Source organism: Rhinopithecus bieti, unplaced genomic scaffold (assembly GCF_001698545.2).
Source record: "Rhinopithecus bieti isolate Rb0 unplaced genomic scaffold, ASM169854v2 scaffold_42039, whole genome shotgun sequence".
Lineage (NCBI taxonomy): Eukaryota > Metazoa > Chordata > Mammalia > Primates > Cercopithecidae > Rhinopithecus > Rhinopithecus bieti.
In genome coordinates, this window is record NW_016818642.1 from 586,524 (window position 1) to 610,819 (window position 24,296).

General features: G+C 38.2%; 1 long non-coding RNA gene across 2 annotated transcripts in view; it reads right to left on the bottom strand.

Annotated features, from left to right (window-relative positions):
- LOC108518733 (uncharacterized) overlaps positions 1-24,296 on the bottom strand; it is a 96,742-nt gene that overhangs the window by 11,508 nt on the left and 60,938 nt on the right. The window contains exons 2-4 of one of the 2 annotated variants that reach the window (XR_001882462.1): positions 21,246-21,342; positions 12,117-12,176; positions 10,501-10,927 (exon numbers count right to left, since the gene is read on the bottom strand). This is a non-coding gene — a long non-coding RNA (uncharacterized LOC108518733). Of the gene's footprint in view, positions 1-10,500; positions 10,928-12,116; positions 12,177-21,245; positions 21,343-24,296 lie in introns of those variants that run through there. The other variant, XR_001882463.1, reaches the window with a different exon arrangement.

Sequence of the window (24,296 nt, forward strand, 5' to 3'; positions counted from 1 at the left end):
TTAGAGGTTGAAAATAATCCTCTCTGGCTTCCTGTTCTGCCTTCTGAACTCACTGGGGCAGCAGTCCCATCCCCAGAACCCACTGGGGTGGTGGTCCAGCTTCCTCAACAGCAGAAGTCAAGTGCCCCAGGTTGTGGGTGAACTCACCCCCAGAAAAGATTACTTTCTGTTCCTCTCACCAGCCCATTTTAATTCTTTCAAATATATTTTTATTGATAATTCTTTTTGTTGTTAATTTAAATGAACTTCTTAACGGTGAAATCTTATCTCATGGGAAAGCATTGTAAATAAGGAAATCTAGACATCTAGAGGAATCCATGTGAAAAAGATTCAGCTTGAGCAAGTCCTCAGAGTAGCTTCCATTTCTCCTGATTCTCTATAGGATCCCAGGGGGGTCTGACATGATTGTATAGGCGGAACACCAGTTGCAATCTTTTATATGAGTTACTTATTATGTATGTCTCAATTTATGTATTTATTTTTATTTAAGCCCCAAACTGGTAAAGATTTGCTTTTTGAATTAAAAAACAGTTATGACACACACACACACAAACACACACAAACCTAGGAATACATCTAATCAGAAAGGTGAAAGATCTCTACAAGGAGAACTACAAAATACTGCTGAAAGAAGTCATAGATGAGACAAACAAATTGAAAAGCATACCATTCTTAAGGATTGAAAGAATCAATATTAAAATGTTCACACTGCCCAAAGCAATCAATGGATTCAATGCTATTCCTACCAAACTACCAACATCATTTTCTCCCACAGAGTTTATAAAAACTTCTAAAATTCATATGGAACCAAAAAACAGCCCGAATAGCTAAAACAATGCTAAGTTAAAAAAACAAAGCCAGAGGCGTCCCATTACCTAAGTTCCAACTATACTATAAGGCAATAGTAACCAAAACAGCATGGTACTGCTACACATAGACCAATGGAACAGACTAGAAAATCCAGAAAAAAAGTCATACACCTACAATCATCTGATCTTTGACAAAATCAACAATAGAAAGCAATGGGGAAAGGACTTCTTATTTAATAGATGATGCTGGGATAACTGACTAGCTATATGTAGGAGAATGAAACTGGACTTCTACCTTTAACCATACACAAAAATTAACTCAAGATGGATTAAAGATCTAAATGTAATACCTCAAACTATAGAAATCCTAGAAGAAAACCTAGAAAATTCCCTTCAGGCCTTGACAAATAATTTATGTCTAAGACCTCAAAAGCAATTGCAACAAAAATAATTATTTAGTTTTGTTGTTTCTGTTTTTTGTTTTTGTTTTGTGAGACAGTGTCTGGCTCTGTTGCCCAGGCTGGAGCAGAGTGGTGTGATCGCACCTCACTGCAACCTCCACCTCCCAGGCTCAAGCCAACCTCCCAACTTAACCTCCCAAGTAGCTGGGACTAGAGGTGCCCACCACCACACCTGGCTAAGTTTTATATTTTTGTAGAGACGAGGTTTTGCCATGTTGCCCAGACTGGTCTGCAACTCCTGAGCTCAAGTGATCCACCTGCCTCAGCTTCCTAAAGTGGTAGGATTACAGGTGTGAGCCACTGCACCTTGCCAAAAAAACAAAAACTGACAAGTAGGAGTTGATTAAACTAAAGAGCTTCTGTACCTCAAAAGAAACTATCAACAAAGTAAACAGGCACCATATACAATGGGAGAAAATATTCACAAACTATGCATCTGACAAATGTCTAATATCCAGAATCTATAAGGAACTGAATTCAGCAAGTGAAAACCAAATAACCCCATTAAAAAGTGACCAAAGAACATGACGAGACACCTCTCAAAAGAAGACATATAAAAGGCCAATGAACATGAAAATATGGTCAAAAATCACCAATCATCAGGGAAATTCAAATCAAAACCACAATGTAATACCATCTCATTCCAGCCAGAATAACAATTAATGGTCAAAAAATAGATGCTGGCAATGCTGTGGAGAAAAGGAACACTTATATACTGTTGGTGAGAATGTATATTAGTTTAACCACTTTGGAAAGGAGTTTAAAGGTTTCTCAAAGAACTTAAAACAGAATCACCATTTGACTCAGCAATCTCATTACTGGGTATATACCCAAAGGAAAATAAGTCATTCTACCAAAAAGACACATGCACTCATATATTTATTGCAGCACTACTCACAAGGCAAAGACATAAAATCAACACAGGTGTTCATCAGTGGAGGACTGTGTTCATCAATGGAGGACTGGATACATGTGGTACATCTACACTGTGGAACACCATGCAGCCATAAAAAGAATGAAATCATGTCCTTTGCAGCAACATGGATGCAGCTGGAGGCTATTATCCTAAGCAAATTGACCCAGGAATAGAAAAACAAATACTGTGTGTTCTCACTTATAAGCAGAGACTAAACATTGGGTACACATGGACATAAATATGGAAACAATAAACCTTGGGCACTTGTAAATGAGGGAGAAAGGGAGGAAGGCAAGGGATGAAAAAATACCTATCGGGTACTATGCTCACGACACGAGCAACAGGAACTTTCATACTCCAAACCTTAGCGTCACACAATATAACCATGTAAAAACCCTACAAATGTACCCCCTGAATCTAAAATAAAAGTTGAATGTATTTAAAAGACACACACAGAGAGAGAGAGAGAGAGCAAGCTATGGTATTATAAGTGCTTGTCTGGTAGGAATGGCAGATATCTCTATAAATCTAAGATTTTCAAATCTAGCTGCATAGAATCATCCAGGGAGATTTTAAAAGTATTATGCTTGAAACCCACCTCTTATTTATTCTTAATTAATTGGTCTGGAGTGAAAGAAAGGGGTGGATAATTTTGCAAGGCTGCCCAGCTGATTCTAAGGTGCAGTTGAGGTTCAGAACCACTGTTACACAGCAGTTTGTAAGTGGAAGCTTGTGTCCTTGAGGGATTTATGATCTGCCACAAGATAGAGTAAAATAAGAAAATATGAGAAGTTTATATTGACTAAAAACAGTTGAATGAATGGCACAAAGATTCTTAGTAGCAACATTTAACATTTGTTGCATTTGTTATAGGCAAAGACCACCTAAAACATTGGCTTCACTTCTCCCTTTTATAAGTGAGATAACTGAGGTATATTCAAGTTAAACCTCAGACAACTGAGGTTTGTTCAAGTTAAATGAAATGATTTGGTTCTGAGACTACTAAGTAAAAGGGAAGGAATTTGATATCATATTTTAGTTTACCTCTCAAATACAAGCTTTTAAAAATTTGCAATGATGAGGCAAACATTATGTTAGGCCTTTCATTTACATTATTTTGTTTAATTTTTAGAATAATCCAAGCATCTTGGTATTATTAAGCAAACTAAAGTTTAGAAAATAACTAAACTTCCCAGGGTGTATAGCCAGCCCTTTAGCAAGTAATTGGTTCATATAGCGTTGATATAAGAAAAGGCATAGAGGGCTTATTTTCTGTCTCTCTTTCCAACATGTGAGGATACAAGAAAATGGCCATATACAAGCCAGGAAGAAGGCCCTCAGCAGAACCCAATCATACTGGCATCCCCACCTTGCACTTCCAGCCTCCAGAACTGTGAGAAATAAATGTTTGTTGTCTAAACCACTCATTCTAATTCATTACAGTAGCCCCAGCTGACTAAGACAGTAACAAAACCAGAATCTAATCCTATGTCTGCCTGATTCCAAAATTATGTTCTTTTGTCCATACAGAACATAAAACTGTAAAAAAAAAAAAAAAAAAAAAAAAAAAAGGTTTTCTTTTCATATTTTAAGTGCCCAATAAAAATTTATCTAATGATGATGGCCTTGAAACTAGACTGCTAGAAGTGAATGCAGATGACACTAAGGACGGGGTAAGGTAGGCAAGAAATTGGTGTTCATGAAATGGCAAGATTTGGTCAGTGAAATGTAAGTGGTCTGGACTTGAGATACCTCATTCATTCAGGACAATAATAGAGAAGAACAAGTCACAATAATGAATTGAGAATATGGACAAGGGGAAAATAATCAGAACTCTAAAATCCCATCCTTGGGACCCAGAGCAGACTGGTCCCACTCATAAGCACTCTAAATCTAATCAGATTTAAAGAGTTAAAGATGGAATTTTAGTGGATGCCACCAATTTGTCCTACAGATATGGACATTCCTGAGGTAGTTATCTTGCTTCTTAAACTGGCCTCCCCACAATTAAGTAGCATGTGCCAGGGAGTGCATGACTACATTTACAAATGTGTCTGACAAAATAGCATGACTTTAAAAGGCAGTATGCGGATTTTAAGTAACTGCTTTCTTTGCAAGGGAATCATTTTGGTAAAGGCTATCAGGAAACACAGAGATAGAGGTGCAATTTTCCTTTCTGTGGGCTATCCTTCTGTGAAAAGTTTACAAAACACTGTTGTCAAAGAGAAGTGGAAGTCTTGTACAAGTAATCAAAATCTCAGATTTGGAAAGGCTGGAAATGTTATCAAATCATGGTCAGCCATGACAAAGTCAGAATAAAGGTTGGGCACAGTCAAGTAGAGATTTTCCTTTTGACTTGACTTTAAGAGATTAAAAAAAAGCCAAAGTTAAGAAAAAAAAAAAAAAAAAAAAAAGCCAAATTCAATGGAATATACAGTCTCCCTCAGTATTCACGTGGTATTGCTTCCAGGACTCTCATGGATACCAAAGCCTGTAGGTTCTCGTATCTCGTGTAAAATGGAGTCTTTTAAAATATAATCCATGTACATCCTGTTGTACATTTTAAATCATCTGTAGATTACTGATAAGACCGAATACAATGCCTATGCATCATTTCATTTGTGTAGACTCAGTGTAGTACTCAAAACAACAGAAATTCAAATTTTACATTTTGAGATTCTGTGGAATTTTTTTTCTGAATGTTTTGGATCCTCGGTTGAATCCATGAATGCGGAAACCATGGATATGGAAGGCTGACTACTTGTAATTAAGACTTACAGGTTTTAACTTTGGTCCTTGTGTGTAACTTTGAACATCACTTTGTTTTCGTTTTCCCATTCATAAAACAGAGATGGCACATATCAGGCAAACTATTTCAAGGATTCCATGATAATAAAGGAATAAACTATAAGGCACTTAGTGAATACAAAGTGCTGGAAGATGCAAAGCAATAAAATACCCTGGAAATTGTGTTTGTTTTTAGCAAACTTGAAACCTGTGGAAACTACTATTTGATTTATCTCTTTGTGAAAGGGAGTCAATGTGATTACAGGAAACCAAAGTGCACAAATTTTTGGCGTATAATAACGGAAACTTGTCATGTACAGATTTTTCTCACTGGACCTGTGTTTCTTTGAATTATTCTCTTGTCAGTGTTGTACACAAAGAAAGGGTGCTACTTTGTGACTCCACATTATGCTTCTATCAAACACATTCCTCAGGACTGAAGATGACAGCTCCCGTCCTCTCAGGAGACACAACACACTTCTCCATGTCCCTGTGCCCTTGTTCTGTGTTTTTTGAATTTGGGTGACAGGTCCAATGTCAAAAATGCAATGGGGACACACAGAATAAGCTAGCACAGAGGTGCTCAAACATTGATGCAAACAGTTTTTGAACTAAAAGAAGTATAGACATATTGTGGAATGGAAGGTAACTTCACAGACACTTTAAAGCTAAAACATGAACATTTGAAAGAAAAGAACAGCCTTGTTCATGGCAGTCTACTTAGGCTGTACTTTACCCCAAAACGTTCACTGTAGGAAGCATCTCAGAGAAGACCCTTTACAGAGCAGGGGAACAGTAGCAGCCAGGATAGCCATGCCCCCCTCATCTGTTGCCTCCCTGTTGGACTTCTGTACCCCTTCTGCCTCAGTTGTCTCCTGTGGAAAATGCAGGAAATGAAAGTATATTCCCCTGAAGCCTGACAGGGATGATTTTAAAAACAACTGAGATAAAATACATGAAAACGTTTTTAAAGCAGGAAATATCAGACAAATGCTAGTTGTAATTTTTTATTATAGTTGAGTGTAGAGAGTTTTTGTGCCTTACTTAGCACTTAAGCATTTAAATTATAATGTATCAATTTACATATATTGGAACTTCTTAGATTGTTTCAGTTGACCATATTTTGTGTTTAAAATAGACCCCAATCTCCTTGACTCTTGTTTCTTTGGTATCTCAAAAGAATACTCTGACTATAAAAGATGAGCATCATTGATGCCAACCACCATCCTGATCAATCAGCAGCCATTAACATCAAAGTGAGACTCCACCAGCAAAAAGATTATGACATGGTAAAGTCTCAGATGACTGTTAACATTTTTTAGCAAAAAAGCATTTTTAAATTATGTACATAGATTTTTTTTAAACATAATGCTATTGCACACTTAATAGACTGTAGTGGAAACATAACTTACATGCACTGGGAAACCAAAAAAAAATGTATAATTTGCTTTATTGTGATATTTGCTTTATTGCAGTAGTCTGGAACAGAACCTACAATATCTCCAAAGTATGTCTGTAATTAATTCCTCTCTTTTCCACTTGTGACCACTTTGTAAACTCCTTCTAGCATACACAATCCTTATTAAATTTAAAAAGTCTTGAATTTTCTAGTTTTTGATGCTTTCAAATATAATTTCTATCATAAAGTAGATTCAAAAAAATATGGAGTATGCTCCCTCTCCCTTCTTTTTTAGACTGCCACCTTTCTATTTTCCTTAGGTTAGAATCTGGTATTCTTAAAGTCTGCTATTATTTTATTTGGTGGGCAGGATTTGCATCGATCCTCCCTATGTATTCCCTACCCCACACTTAACCAAGACTTGCACGGTGTGACACAGCGTGACACAGCGTATATTAGGCCAATTTTCATCTTTGTGCTGCAATTAACATTTAATCACCAGAGATCATGACCAAGAAGCACCACTAACTTTTAGCTGTATTTTTCCTATAATCCAATATATTTTGAAGTTTTTTTGAATTTAGAAGTATCTATTTGTTATATTTCCACATGTGCATCTAAATAATTTTTAATAGATTGCAAGACAAATTATGGCAGGAACAAGTTTAGTGTGTGATAGATTAAATGTGCAACGTTTAGATTTTGAGGAGACACTTCAAATGCCAACTGATCCAAGTATTCCACACTCTGGTAATTAATTAAAAATTGAAATCCCAAATGTGGGATATAGTTACACCAGGCAAAGAAATGAATGAGGTTGCTCATTATAAGGATTATCCTTGAATTTTATACTGAAATGGTCTTTGGTTCTTGTTGATAACCTCATTTTATTGTTTGTTGAATGCAGTGTAGGTGTTCAACAGGTACTCACTTAAAGGAGCTTGATTACCATATCGATCACTATAGCTATTTAGGCTTAGTCCTGAAAGCTATGCATTTCTTTCTTTATTTAATCAGTATTCATCCTGAGTGCTATTATACTGCCTTGTAAACAATATTGTTTTGCAACTCTAAAGTCAGTAATTCTGTAGAAATTAAATTGGGTTTACAGTAAATCCTTGATTACCATATAATCTGTGGAGTCCAAATAATGATGTACTTAGCTGTAGAAATGCATGTAAAACACAGAGTGATGATCACATGGCTATTTGGAGCCTAGCAAAGACAGGGACACCAAATGTTTTGATGGTTGAAAAGCTGTGAAATCATTTTGTTTTTAATGTCTTATTTTAATTATACTCTTCAAACATCTTGATATTGCTCTAGCTGCCTTAAAAATGGCCTAAAATCTACTGCTAAATTATGCCTTACATCATTGGTTGGGAGTTTATTTTAATAAAATAAGACTTGTTAAAAATAGAAGATCCATCTGATTTAAAGTGACAATAGAAAGAAATAAGCAGACTTGCCTTTAGCAAATAATCTGTCTCTGTTTTAAGGGAATCTTTCATGATAATGTTTGGCTTAAGTATTAAGTAGTGTTGCTGGACAAAAGAACTGGTCAAATATGCATTTTATCCAAGGGCTCTGGCCTTCTAATTTGTCAAGGTCTCAGCCACTGCTTGACCTGCTCTTAATTAATTTCAGGGAAACCAATGATGTTGCTCTCCTAATACAGCCCAAACTCTAAGCTATGATAATTGTTAAACCTTAGAGTCAGAATGGCCCACAGAGATATCTGCAGAAATAATGTGATTGACAAAAACCACATCATTGTTTCATGGCCAAGTCAAGCCTAAAACTCACGTCTTCCACCTCCTAATCCAGAGTCTTTCTCACTACACTAAAACCTGCAAAAGAAACAAAGATTAGTTAGATGTGGACCCCACCCAAGAGGAGCTCAAAACCCAGTAGAAAATGTGAGACAATAAGAAGATCCAGGACATCACTATAATTCAGGAGCATAGAGACTAACATGGAGGTGAAATTTTAGAGTGGTGAGGAATATGGGACTGCGATTTTCAGCCAGACTTCACCATTTCTTACCTGTGAACCTTCAGCAAGATACATTCTTTCTAAATTTCATTCTGTCAAATTAACAAGTAGGATTGTTGTGAGGATGAAATGTGATAATCTATGCAAATTACACTCAGCACAGTGACTGATACATGGAAGAATTCAGTAAACGTTAATTAATATTAATAGAGGAAAAGATTAGGGGGGTTTAGAGAATGGAAAGGAATTGCTAAGTTAGTGCAACTGGGAAAGATTCTGAAAAGATGGCATTCGTGAAGCATGAAGAAGGAGAACTATGGACTTCAGAGGGAAAAGATGTGGAGAGAATAGCAGGTTTGGAGTATGGAAAGATGCAAACACAATGAGGAGGAAAGAATGAGCTCATAGGCAAAGAATGCCAAATGGCCTTGTGCATTTTAAATACTTTTGTTGTGCTCGAATTTTGTTGTTCTAAATGTTATTTAAATTAAGATGATGGGATGACAGTAATTACAAATATTTACTGTGGGCTCATGATGGCAAGCCTTCTAGAAAAGTGGGAGGCAATAATGGTGAGAAGTTTCTTATGCCTTTGACCTCAGACTGAGAGTTACACCATCAACGCTTCTGATGTTAGAAGTCAGAGCTATCCAATGAGTGGTATAGAGTTCCAGGCTGTGGGTGGTGTATGTTGGGGAATACTGAAAACTTCAAACAGTGAAAGTATAGCATAATTGGACCTGGGATTTTGGAAAATTGTTCTGATTCTGAAGGGAAAGATGCTGTATTAGTCAGGGTTCTCCAGAGAAACACAGCCAATAGGATATACACAGATGGCCCTCTATGTCCATGGGTCCTGCATCTGTGGATCAACCAGCTATGAATCAAAAATTTTTTTAAAGGAAAAGGATGGTTGTGGCTGCATTGAACTACTTTTTTCTTGCCATTATTCCATAAACAATACATTATAGCAACTATTTATATAGCATTTACATTGTATTAGGTATTATAAATAATGTAGAGATAATTTAAAGTATACAGGAGGATGTACACAGGTTAAATTCAAATACTACACCATTTTCTATAAGGTACTAGAGTACCCATGGATTTTGGTGTCCATTGGAGGTCCTGAAACCAACCCCCATGGACACTGAGGGACAACTGTATATATAGATAGATGAGAGAGGATTTACTAGAGAAATAGATTCATACAATTATAGAGGCTGAGAAATCTATTTGCCATCTACAAGCTGGAGAATCAAGGAAGCTGGTAGCATGGCTGAGTCCAAGTCTGAAGGCCTGAGAACCGAGGGAGCTGATGACAGAACTCTTAGCCTGAGGCCAAAAGCATAAAAAACTGGGAGGCTGCTGGTGCAAGTCCTAGAGTCTGAAGGTTGGAGAACCTGGAGTACTGACATCGAAGGGCAAGAGAAGATGGATGTCTCAGGTCCAGAAGAGAGAGCAAATTCACCTTTCCTCTGTCTTCTTGCTTTATCCAGGCCCTCAGCCTAATGGTGATGCCTGCCCATATTGGGTGAAGAAAGGTCTTTCTTACTCATTTCGTTGATTCAAACATCAGTTTCTTCTGGAAACATCCTCATAGACACACCCAGAAATTATGCCTTTTGTCTGGATATTCCTTAATCCAGTCAAGTGGACACCTAAAGTTAACCATCACACAGGCACTGCAAAAAGGAAGAATCCTTTGATAATGTTAAAAGAAAAACTTCAGACAAATTAAATTTAACAGAGATTAATTGAGCAAAGAACGATTCATGAATCAGGCTGCCCCAGGATCCAGAAGAGGTTCAAGATGACTCCAGAGCTGCCGCATGGTCAGATCATGTTTAGGGACAGAAGGAGGAAAGTGAGGCACAGAAACAACTGATTGGCTAGAGCTTGGTGTTTGCCTTATTCAAACATGGTTTAAACAGCTGACTGGCTGTGATTAGCCAGAAGTCTGTGATTCGTACAAGAGTAGGTTATAGTCTGTTTACACATCTATTTATTAATAGGTTACAGTTCACTATTCTAAGTGAGGCTGAATCTCTTATGGAAGGAGGCAGCTTTAGGCTAAACTTAACAATAACCAGACCAGAGAAAAGCCCACTACAAGAATTCAAATGATGGAGACAAAGGCCTGAGTTAGGGCGGTAGCTGCGCTAAAACAAACAAAACAAAACAAAAGAAAACAAACAAACAAACAAAAAGACAGTTGTAAAGGTGAGAGACAAGAAACATGGTCTTTTAACCTTCCAGACTGCCATAAGAAATGATCACCAAGTGGCTAGTGAGTAGTGGGCAAAAGTTCTGTCTTAAAACAGCAGAAATGTATTCTTTTATAGTTCTGAGGGTAGCAGTTCCTAATCTAGTGTCAGCAGAGCCATGTTCCCTCCGAGCATTCTGGAGAAAGGTCTACTGTCTCCCAGCTGGTTGTTGTCAGCAGTCCTTGGCATTCCTTAGTTGGAGCTTGCATCACTCCATTTTCTGACTCCATCTCCACACGACCTTCTTCCCTTCGAATCAGTGTCTCTGTATCCAAATTTCCTTTTCCTCTCTCCTATAAAGACACCATTGAATTTATGCCCCACCCTAATCCACTATAACCACACCCTAATTAATTATATCAGCAAACCTCTATTTCCAAATAAGGTCACATTCACAGGTACCAAAGTTAGGACTGAACAATTCAACCCACTTTATGTGGTATCTACAAACTTGAAAAATGGTAAGATGTTGGGACTTAAAAGATCCCTTTCCCTCCACTGCTTCCAAGATTTTTTCTAGTCAAAGGAATAATAGAGGAAGAGGATTCTTAGGTCCTTGAGTTGGATCAGCTGTGCTCATTGAACACACCCAACATGAACAGCCTTCTACAAGCTGTTCTCTGAGGTCAAACTGATGCAGACCTTCCCACTCTGACAGCTGCCCTGGATCTCAGCTGAAGGAGAGAGACTTTCTTCAGGCAGAGATTTAACACCCGGGGAAAGAGGAGGCTCTGAAGTCAAACTGAATGCCAGTCTGGCCCCTTTATATACCTGCCTGAATCTCAGTGTCCTTATCTGTAAATGGGTATAATGGGTTGATGCAACAGTTAAACACTGTTATTCCAGTACTTACTGAATATTTTAATATTTGGTAAATATGACCTAGTTGTATTTATTATTACTGTTTTCTGGAATCGTGGCCATCATTATTACTGTTTTCTTGAATAATGGCCATCTTTTGACAATTGGATTGTTGCTTTCATGAGACTGCCTTCTAGCTTCTATGTCGACTTGACTTTCCTCTCCTGCCTTGATATCTGTGGGGATCCCTGGCATATTGTCATTGTCATGGCAATTTTGATTGTCTGAAGGTGACAGTCCAAAGGTAGAAATATATATAGGTCCTTTAACCCTCTGGCCATGTTATGGCTCAACACGGTATCTATATTTCCTTTTCCCTTTGCTCCAGGAGAGTTTTACAAGTAAAATATACACAAACCACTAGGCATATTTTTAAAAATTCATAAATAAAATGCCATCATGACAAACTCCAGGGGACATTTGAAACATATTTGTTGTACTAAAATTTTGTTGTACTGTTATTTGAAACCTAAGCCATGGCCGAAAAATAGTTTCCTGAGTGCATTTTTATAAAAGCAGTTGCTGTAATGAAGGGTTTTTCTATAAGCATCACAACAGACTATCTCATTGCTTCCTCTTTCCACCTGGTATATTCCCTCAATGTGATTCATAAGCACTTACTTGTAAGAGTCATCAGGAGACAGTGCGAAAAACTTTGGTTCACTCTGTGGTTTGGTTCTCCTGAAGGGTAGGAAATACATTTCATTCATCTTTGTACCCCTAGATGTCTGCTCAGTACTTTGAGGGTAATCAAAAAATATTTAATAAATGAATAATGAAATGACCAAATGCTAAATTAATTAGCATCAACTTAGAAAAACCCTCATGAGACTGCACCCCATATCTGTTTATTTATAAACATTCACCCAAAATATTTTACATGCATTTAGTATCAGTGCAAAATTGGGGTCTCATAAGAGCAAAACAAGCTCAGTGAATCATCTGAGTACCTGCAGGCCAATCAAGATATTATTGCTTCTAATTGGTATTCCTACAAGTGGTTAATTTTTTCCCTATGCCTGACTTGCAAGCACTCAGGTGCAAAATTTGTTCTTGTCTTTGAGACCATCCTAATAATCACTCTCCATCTGAATCTTGGAACCAGAATCCCCCACTGATGGGTACAAATGAGGGAGAAATATGTCAACACACATGGGCACTGGCTCGTGGCAATGAAGATTTATTTGATCTAGTCAGCCAAGGGATCACCAGGAGCAAGTAATAAAGAGAATGAAATTCCAGGGTGGGTTATGCCAGTACCTCCTTTGTTCAACAGTGTGCCTCAGCCTTATCCATAACAGAGCTTGGAGTCCAGAGGACAGTGCACTTGTTAACTCAAGTCTAGAATGAAGATGGTGACCCTGAAAATATTGATGCTTCAGTGCTAAATTTTTGTTTGTAAATGACTTTAAACTTTTGTTTGTTGCTCAGTCGATGTCATTGGGATTTATTTGGCTGCCAGCTTTGAGTTGCTATTTGAAACGAGCAGCGCCATATGCAGCACATGCATATTCAGTGGTGCAGTTCTTTTTCTAAAGGGAGGGGGGAGTGCCAGGACTCATGGTTCACACTATGAATTTGCATCTCACTTTGCATAAATTTGCATGTAGACTTCATAAGCCTCTAATTTCAAGTATATAAAATGAAGTGAATCAATGCAATCTACTGCAATTGTTTTCCAAGGCATTAATCACATGAAATACAACCCAGCTTTCCTTAACCAATTAATTTAATCACACCCAAGGTTAGGAGAGACAGGAGAGTAGTGAATAATGGCTGCTAAGCGCCTGGCCTCGGGTTAGGAAGCTATATACAGCCTTAGTACTTCCCCAGTATATCCCCCTTCCAACTCTATGTCTCTCGTGAAAGATTATATTATAGTTTACTTAGTGTTTTCTTTTATTCCAGTGCCCCTCTCTGCAGGAGGATTCTATAACCGTATCCCGTTAAACCCTAGAGTTGCTGTATGACTTTCTCTGACCAGTGAAATGTGATCAAAAGTGCTGCATGTTCCTTCAAAGCAGAAGCTTTAAAATCCTACACATGGGTCAATATCTCTCATTTTCCTCTGCCATAATACAAGCGGTATTTCTTATTGAGACTGCTCCATTAACCTGAATTCAGGGTGAAGATCAAATGAAGGGGAGCTCCAGATGACCTCCAAAATGGGCATGCAGCAAGAGAAAGAAATATGCCTTTGTTATTCTAAGCTGCTGGCATTTGTTGCTGCAGCACATCCTAGCTTATCTTGACTGATGATGCATTTCTTGAATTAATAAAATGAACTATAATTTGGTTTCAGCAGTTTGTGTGAGTTCTGTCTATGTAAGCATATGTGCACACACTGGGGTAGAGACAAAAATATTCAAAGATATGGCCCATGTGGCTAATAAACATATGAAGTGGTTGAGGAAATAATCTATATGTTTGTGATAAATTAAATGTCACCATAGAATAGTAATAAAGCATTTGTTATCCCCCTCCTATTTGAGCGAGACGGGATAGACTATTTAGATTTATTAAGACCATCAGATCCATAAAAATTTGGTCTGTACTTGAGAGAGATACCAGCTTCCTCTTTACAGAGCCTTGGAGTTCTTCACATTCCACTAGGGGAAAAGTCTCAATTAAATGCTAATTTTTAAATACCTTTCTTTAGTACCTTCCAATCCACTATTAATTTAAGAATGAATTAACTTGAAACCACAGGAAGGCACACAGTGAATAATCAAACAATGAAACCTTAAGTCCTGAACCTGAAAAACCAGAGCTTTCTGTATTTCCATAGTGCAAAATTATGTAGAACAATCCTACAGATAATGTTAGAATATAGATTATAGAAACATAGGGTACGACTTTCTTTCAGCCAACCAAGTCTAGAAGCTTTGCTTCTGCTTCTCCACTATGCTGTCCTGCAAAGTCCAAGATGGAGCAGCCTGACTCTGCCCCTAAGAATGCAGAAAGTCAAGAGAAGTAGACATATAATATTGAAGATTATTTTATTTCCATAAAGATTAGAAGAATATATATGACAACTCTTAACAGAGATGAATGAATCACAAATCACAAACATTTGTTTTTTTATTCTTTCTCCAGGCACACGTAGCCAAGAAATGGTTGCTCATTTTGCAAACTATTCTGCACTAAGTAGATTATTATTTATGCTCTCTAGATTACCCAGTACTCATCCTTGACTTGAGTCTACCTCCTCCTCAGTACAATCTCTACATAATTAGTAGTTTGAAAGTTGTTTAAGAACTTTAACAGACCTGTTAGAAGAAAGGATTTTCTTAGAGAAAGAAAAAATATTTACAAAATTTTACACTGTGTGAAATCAACCCCAAGAAGAAAGGATAAACATTCAGAGAGCCAAAACATAGAGAAAATAAAATAAAGAGATGAACTGTCTATCAAAGGATTGGAGGTTTATTTTACTTCATTTTGTTTCTCAGATGTTCACTTGCATCTCTGATGCTCTTTGGGCAGGAGATCTTCCAGCAGAGTGAGACCCTACAGGTGGTTCTTAGATTACAGATGCCACAAGAATGATGTTTCTTAACTAAATCAATTTCTTGCCCATGGCCAGAAACAGTAAAATTAGGAGACTGGTTATAGAAATCACATTCTGAGCTCTTTCTCATCTCAGAAATTTCAGAATCAGTTAAAAGTTGCATTGAACTTTTAAAATTGGTATGATTCCTAGAGTAATAAACACCTGTAAACGCAGTTTTTTGGGGGGTTTTTTTGTTTTGTTTTGTTTTGGTTTGTTTTTTTTTTTTTTAGTGAAAACTGATCCTGGGTTTTGAGGCATGTAAATCAAAGAAAGAGTGAAGTAGAGGCATTATGTAAAATAGAATCTTTCCAAGTGAGTATTTCTTTAAAAAATTGATAGGTTTGTAATTAGACTGTGTTCTCCTGCAATCAAATGGACCCCATCTTCACAAGGATAGTGCCTGAGAGTGTTCTAATAATTCTGTGGTTCTAAAGCTTTCCTTCAAGAATAGAGAGAATTTCCTGTATTAGTCCTATAAACCTGTCTGAGCCTTGGCCATGCCATGGTATGAACACGGCACCATAGGGCTATCTGATCTTGTACAAGAGAGGAGAATGGGTTTATGGGCTGTGGTCCAATTTGGTGGTTAACCCAGTATTTCTCTTTTGGCAGGATTTAACATAGGATATCCAATCTCGTTCTCTTCCAGGAGTTTCTTCAATTGTATGTGTAGTGTGTGTGTGTGTTTATATATATATATTATACTATATATATTTTTTTTTTTTTTTTTTTTTTTTTTGAGACAGAGTCTCCTCTGTTGGCCCAGGCCTGAAGTGGCAGTGGGCATGAATCTCAGCTCCTACAACCTCCACCTCCCAGGTTCACGAGCCCATTACTCCTGCCTCAGCCTCCTGAGTAGCTGGGACTATAGGCGCTTACCACCACAACTGGCTAATTTTTTTTTTTATTTTTTTATTTTTAGTAGAGATGGCGCTTCACTATGTTAGCCAGGATGGTCTCGATCTCTTGACCTCGTGATCTGCCTGCCTCGGCCTCCCAAAGTGCTGGGATTACAGGCATGAACCACCATACTCGGCCCCATTGTATATTTTTATTTGAGATTCTGGAATTCTGACTAGAGCAGAACTTTACTCAGCTTCAGAGAAGAAAGAGGCAGAAATGTTGCCAGTTGGGATTGAGAAAGGCCTCTGACTTCTTTAAGTCTGTAGATAAGATGTTCTCTGCTCCTCGGATCAGCCTAGTCCTCCTGGTTTCTCCTGTACTTAGGAATTTCCCACTGCTCTTTATGTCTTTCAAGATTTTCCTGTAGCTTTGCAGTCAAGTTGGTGGTAATTTTCCACTGGTTTGCAATGAAGCTTCAGACATGACCTATGATCTCAATGTCACCATAATTTAGCCACCCCTAATATGCCCATTCTTTGGAATACCGGCTTTTATTGCTATCATAATTCTACATTATTTATAAATAATATAGTGCCATAAATACTGACCTTCAGAGCTAGCACAAGATCTTTCTAATCAAGCTTTTACCTGGTTGAGGTAAGAGTCCAAGTCTTTATAACACTTTATTGCTGATGGCTATGTTAAAGTCTCTAAAGATGTCTGGGACATTTAGGGGCATGGGTATTGCAAAGCCATAAAAATGACATTGTAGGACCTAAAACAAGCACAGTGGAACTCCACTGTGACCCTGATGTTATATGGCAAGGAAAACTCCTGTCACAGAAATTTTGCCCTACGGCAAGAGAGTTGTTTACAACAGGGCTGTGAATAGGCACAGATTATTTCCAGGGGTGTCATTGTTTTAACCCTTCAGGGGAACAAAATCCATGTCACTTTTAACAAAGTTCTATTTTGCCTTATGTTTTTCCTGTGGAACAGGTGAAGTTATTTTTTCATTTACAACAAAACATGAGCAAAAAAGAAACTAAGAAAAATAAACAAGATTGGTCAAGGAAAATTTATAAAACATAACTAGCTCTAAAACTGGGACCAAACTGAAAAATGAAACAATCTTGGTTGCTGGGAAACTCTTCAGAAGATTCTGGGCAGTTTTTTGAGAGAAAGAATTACTTGTGCTTCAGTCAGGGTGTCAGCAAGAAGCTGAAGAAATTTTAATGGAGGGATATTTGTATGAACAGTCAGCAAGTTAAGGTGTGACCAACAAGGGAAGTTGAAGCACCCAGAGATTAGCAATCATGGAAAGTCATTACTCTTTCTATACATGAAGGGATGAAGGAAAGAAAATAGTGTTACTGAAGCCCAGTGAGAGATGGATCTGTGGGGTGGGACTAATATGTATATTAACTGAAGAATAGGAATATCGCCAGAACCATAGCATGGAACAGGAAGGGAGCAGAAAAGAAATGCCTCAACTTCTCTGTCCTCCCACTGGTGCCTTTCACTGGCTAAACCCAGTGAGATGAGTTCAAGGGAGCCTGGATAAACTGGTCCATAGGTCAGGCTTGTGAAATTCAGAGTAGGGCAAAAAAATGAATCAAGTAGCTAGGGGCGGTGGGGTGTGGGATAAAAGAGGAAGAGCCAGTGTGAGGAGACAGCCTACCTGACTTGTCTGCTGTGTGTTCTTTCTCCTCTCTTCAGTAGGACTGCATTTTGGTTTTAGGCAACATTGAGGTCTATACAGGCAAAGGGCAGTGGAAAATATAACCCCACGCTTGTCAGTGGAACTGAGTATTTGCCACACTTCCAAGTGTGCTTAGTCTTAACTAACTTTGCTAAACATGAAATCATGAAGCTTTTCTTTTCCTACTAAAACCCCTGTTATGCCTGCTCCTCATCCCACTATTTCTCTTTTTCTCTCCACCTATACTTGCTTAACCAAATTTATACTCTGCCTTTTTGTATACACCAAAATCTGGTGGCATTATAAAAGTATCATCCTTACCAGATATATTTGTAATGGGCACCAATGTTTCAAGTGAATAGCAAGGAATAGCAAGGGGAACAATCTGACTTCACCGGCAGATGAGAGACCATCATATTTTTGGGTGTACCATAATGTGAATGACCAAGGTCTGCCCTGGTAATACCACAAAGGCCTTCTCCACAAAATGTCTATCTCTACCAAACATGACATGTCCACAGGGTCACAGAATGAAGGCAAGAGTTTGAGTCCATGAGCAAGGCCACCTTCTACAACTTAAAGGACGGGAGAAAATATTGAAATGGCAGAGTGATGGGGAAGGCAGATGTATAACTTCCAACTAGGAGGAAAATGGCATGAATAGAAGAAGTAGAAGAAGAAGGATCCATGGTTCTAAAAGCCCCACCTGCTCCCAAGTGTCAGGAAGCTCTCAGAAAATTATCTGGTGATGGCCAGTGAGGAAGAGACTCTTTATCTTGGAGGTGGCATGGGACAGAAACCAGCTCTTGATGGGATTTTCAGTAATCAAGGCATCTGTGAATATCTGGCTTTTCTTTTTGGCACTGTGAGGTCTTGTACAAGTTACTTTACTTTCTGAGTTTCATCATCCAAAACATGGGCATAAAACCTAGTATTTCCAGTGTGTGAGAAGCAATATGATAGCATACATAAACAGTAGATGTATAATAATATCCAGATATATTAATTTTCTTCTCTTCTTTTTAAGCTTAAACCAATCCTATTTTCTCTACTGTATAATTGTGATATACTCAAATAGGATCCAACCATTTTACCCCTAAATTAGAGGAAAAATTAATTTATAGTTGTATTCCTCATGTTTATGTTTGCTATTTTCAAAGTTATATTTGTTTCTAACCAAACACATGTATCACAATAATTAAAAGGGAAAAAATTATGCTCTATGGGAAACAAAAAAATGATGTTCATGGTATTGTCACTGAATAAATCTTCTGCTAAGGGGCTTAATTTCTTAGTGGAGAGGAAAAAGAAAGATCCAGAAAGAAGGGAGGAAGCAAAGAAAAGCCGAGATTTTTACAAATCTGAGCATGTCATTTCATAAGTCAAAGTGAGGACAAGAATAAGTGCTATTATGGCAATTTTCAGTCTGTTTGCTATTTTGATTGCTGTGAATATGCTGGGGAATGGCATCTACTTTCTGAAATGGCATGTATTTATGTACTGATAAATAAAGCAGCAGGCAAATTTGGGAAGCCTCAAAATCAACAGGGTATTTCTCTCCAGAGTAAGGTCTGTGAAGCATTTGCAGCAGGAAATTTGGGGCCTTGTGCTAGCATCTTCATACCAAGGGCAGAGTGTGACCATCACCAGGTTACATCAGCTGTGAATTTGTTTCCTATGACTGCTGTAACATATTATCCAAAATAAATATTTGGAATAAATCACCATTTAGCAGCTTAAAACAACACAAATTTATTATCTTATGGCCCTGGAGGTTAGAAGTCCAAAATTGGCCAGCGAGGACAGCATTTCTTCCTTGTCTTTTTTCAACTTCCAGAGGCTGCCCGAATGTCTTGGCTCATGGTTCCACATCACTCTGACCCCCTACTTGTCATCACATGGCATTCTCTTACTCTGATTACTCTGACCCTCCTGCCCCACTCTTATAAGGACCCTTGGGAGTACATGAGGCCCCCTCCCCATAATCTAGGATAATCTCGCTACCTCAAAAGCCTTAAATTAATCATGATTCCTAAATCCCCTTTACCATGTAAGGTAATATATCCAGAGGCTGCTGGGATTAGAATATACATCATTAGGGGGCCATTATTCAGCCCACCTCAAGCTGTTTCCCCAAAGGCTCCTCACCATCAATGCTTCTGGTATAATGTGGTAACATGGAGCATGACACTGGGGTCAGGCTTCCTTGGCACAAATCCTGCCTCCAGAACTTAAAAAAAATTAAAAGAAAAAATCAAACCCAAAAATCAAAACCCAAAATCAAAGTGGGCAAAGGATATGAACAGACACTTCTCAAAAGAAGACATGCATGCAGCCAACAATCATATAAGAAAAAGCTCAATATCACTGATAATTAGAGAAATGCAAATCAAAACCACAATGAGATACCATCTCACACCAGTCAGAATGGCTATTATTAAAAAGTCAAAAAAAAACAGATGCTGTCAAGGTTGTAGAGTAAAAGGAATACTTTCACATTGTTGGTGGGAGTGTAAATTAGTTCAACCATTGTGGAAGACAGTGTGGCAATTCCTCAAAGACCTAAAGACAGAACTACCATTTAACCTAGCAATGCCATTACTGGGTATATACCCAAAGGAATATAAATCATTCCATTATAAAGACACATGCACACATATGTTCAATGGTACACTATTCACAATAACAAAGACATGAAATCAACCTAAATGCCCAACTATGATAGACTGGATAAAGAAAATATGGTAGTACATATACACCATGGAATACTATGCAGCCATAAAAAGTAAGATTATGTCCTTTGCAGGGACATGGATGGAGATGGAGGCTATTATCCTTAGCAAACTAACACAGGAACAGAAAATGAAATACTGCATGTTCTCACTTATAAGTGGGAGCTAAATAATGAGAACACACAGACACATAGAGGGGAATAACACACACTGAAGTCTATTGGAGGATAAAGGGTGGGAGGAGGGAGAGAAGTAGGAAAAATAACTAATGGATACTAGGCTTAATACCTGGGTGATGAAATAATCTGTACAACCAACCGCCATGACACACATTTACCTATGTAGCAAGCTTGCACATCCTGCACGCGTACTCCTGAACTTAAAATAACAGTTAAAAAAAAATCCTGCCTCCAGCCATCACCAACTAGATGCCCTTCAGTAAATTCTTCATTATTTCTGAGGTTAATGGTTTTAACATCTCAGATTGATGTTGAGTATTAAATTTTAAAAGCTTGAACAGGGTCTGGGTTTTTGTGCTCAATCAAGGTTAGCTATTATTAGTAGTATTAAACAAAGAAATAAACATGTGTAACTCACAAAATCAAGATCAGGGAAGCTGTTTACTTATTTTTTTATTGCATAGTTCTTTGGGGATGCACTGAAAATTTATCAGGCCTCAGAAATCCACATTAGTTTTGTCAGCTACAAAATAATTATGTTTTCACTGGAGCTTCTATAGAAGAAATTATTTTTCCATCCATTCAATGGCTCTTTATTGAGGCAATGGAGTTTCTGAGCCTTCATACAACCTTCTGTTTTCATATAAAAGTTATTCATTTATTTTTTATTAACAACTTTATTGATTCTAGGGAGTTTTCTGAGAAAGACAGGCAAACCAACAAAATAGCTCTTATATTTACCTTAACGCTCAAAACAGCATTCAGCCATCCATTTATTTATACACTCAGAAGACCTTTATAAAGCACCTCTTCTGTTCCAGGTCCTGTCTACAAAGTTCTAAAAAGGAGGGAGAAGGGCAAAAAGAAACAGATTATTATGAATCCATGGGCTTATGATAAGTCAATATGAACATAAAATGTCATTATAGATAAACTCAATAAGGCAAAGTTGGAAGAAATGCATTCCTTAGCCTAAGAGCTCTGTCTTGCAAAGGAGACAGATATACACACGTATGCAACTGTCCACAACAGGAGGCAATAGCTTCCACTTCAAATGGTCTCTGCTGTCCTGTCTACTTGCCACAAACTTGGCATGGGCCTCTAATACTCTGTGGTGAAACCTAAAGTATTTTGCCTTTCTTCTGTGACCCTTTCAGATGTCTAAGGTTAAGCGGAGGCAGGTTTCCGAGTTACCCAGATGGAACACTTCCTAGGAAAGCCCCCCAAGTTTCCACTGCAAAGGTGGAGACAGCATTTATCCTTCAATTGAGGAACTTTGGTGCTGAAATAATGCCGAGGGCACAGGTGTGAGAGCATGTAAAACAGAGTCTGGCAGCTGGAGATCATTAGTAAGCCCACGGCAGCTCTGTCAAGAGACAAGGTTAACACCCTGCTAATCAGATTAATCCTATCCCAGTCATGCAGTTTTGAATCCCTTGAAATGTGACTTGGCTCTTCTTTTCATCCTTTGATGTCATGGTTGACAAAACTGTAGCCATGGCCTCAGAGGTAGCTATGGTCCCTTCTTCTTGGTAGGCCCTTTTGCTCTAGAGGTCCACATCAGTAGATGGGCCTGAAACACCATTTGAACCTCTGAGTAGAATCAGATTCATGGAAGATTAGGGCTCAAAGCGACCTGCCACTAATAACAGGGCTAGGTTTACGGGTCTGCTGGTCTTCAGCTCAGACACTTTCTCCTGTCCATATGATGCATCAGCAGTTAGTTGGAAGCCCTAGAGTGATTCCAATATGATGATTTTCAGTGATCTGCCATTTTGGACTATTCATATCAATATTTGCATTGAATGAAATAATGGAGGAATGACAAATAGGCTTTCTTTGGAAGGCATGAAAATACTCCCTAGCGACAATAAAATTGGTTCCTTTTTCTCTGATACGTAGATTTGTGGCTGTCTTCTGGACAGAGAGAATCTTTTCAAATCTGAAGGTGCATGGCCCAGAGCAGTGGTTCTCAAATTCCAGACCCCAAACCAGCAACGTCAGCAGCACCTAGGAATTTGTCAGAAATGCCAATTCTGGGGCCCATCCAGACTTTTACAACAGAAACTGGTGGTGGGGCCCAGTCATCTGTGTTTTAATGAACCTCCCGTGAGATTTTAATGCACACTCGAGGTTTAGAGTCACTGGCCTAGAAAAAGCAGTGCTTCAAAGATAGTACTGGCCCTCATCTTGGAAATGGTCGATGGGCATGTATACAGTTGCAATGTAACAATGCAAAAGAATTTTTATTACTCTAAAATTTGAGCAATTTTTTCTCAAAAAGCAATTTACTCACAGAAAAAAATCAGAAGTGCGTGTGTGAAATGTAGTGTTTAGCAAAAACCTGACTAGATTCCCTTCATATGACAGGCTTGCAGCGCCACAAGCAGTGCTGGCAAGGACAGTGTGTGGCTTAGAACTTTAAAGGAAAAAAATGTAGTTTATTAATTTTGAAACGAATTAAGGTATAAAAATATAGTATCCCAAACTGTCTAAGACATAGGAAGAAAACAGCCCATAAACACCAGATTGGGGACAAAAGCTGTAAGAATACCAGATATCACATTTTCATACCACCCCGTCTCACTATGAAATCCCCCAGCAGGGTACTACAGAAAAATTGCCTGTCAACAGACTGAAATGAATAGTATGTGATCTCTGGTATAATTTCCTTGGAATTCAATTTATACTAAGTGCATAAAGAGCCAAGGATGGGGGTGGGAATTAGAACAGAGAATGGTCATATATATTAGAAAAATTAAATCCTGCAGCTTCCAAAAGGGAATCACCAATGGTCTCATCCCTCATGGCAAAAGTACCTCTGGCTACAATTCCTACTGTGCAATTCAATCAAGTCATCAGGGGTAGAGATAGAGTGGCTGCCCCATGCATTGCAGACTCAGGCTTAAACTCAGGCCAATCACCAGGCTTTCTCTGCCTCAACCAATATTGCTTGGTTACCATTTGTTGCCAATGTGATCTGTCTAAGGAGGTGTTAAAAATCTCACTGCAAATTAGGATATGTTTGTTTCTCTCTTAATTTCTAGCAATGTGTTTGTGGCTGACACTGTGGGTTGTCTGTACCGCAGCCATTTCCCCTTTATTTCTTGTTAAGAAAATCTGATTTTGTTTGTGTTGTAAGGATAAATTGAAAGAATTTTAAGTGGATCAAAAGACTATGAGGCACCTTCTATCGAAAACTAAGTGTTGTTTGGAGCTTACTCTTCCAACATACCTACTTTGTGTTATTTGTGCCTTTCATCATTTTTGAGCTATTTTACAGTCCTGCCGAGATAGACATTAATTTTAGAAAACGGGTGAAAGACAAATATTTCTTGTTTATAAATATACAAATAAATTCTATTCAACTGAGGTTCAATTGACTTTCTTTCCCCACAGTTAAAAGAAGCTAATTTTATACTGATTAAATAAATTCATTTCACCAATCATCTTTTTTTCTTTTTTTTTTTTTTTTTTTCACTCTTGCCCAGGCTAGAGTGCAGTGCTGTGATCTTGGCTCACTGCTACCTCCGCCTCCTGAGTTCAAGCAATTATTCTGCCTCAGCCTCCCAGATAGCTGGGATTGCAGGTGTGTGCCCACCACACCCGGGTAAGTTTTGTATTTTTAGTAGAGATGGGGTTTCAGTATGTCGGCCAGCCTGGTCTCGAACTTCTGACCTCAAGGTACCTGCCTGCCTCAGCCTCCCAAAGTGCTGGGATTACAGGCATGAGCCATGGTGCCTGGCCTCAGCAATCATCTTCTGTATTTGTTTGTTCTTTGGATTTAAAATA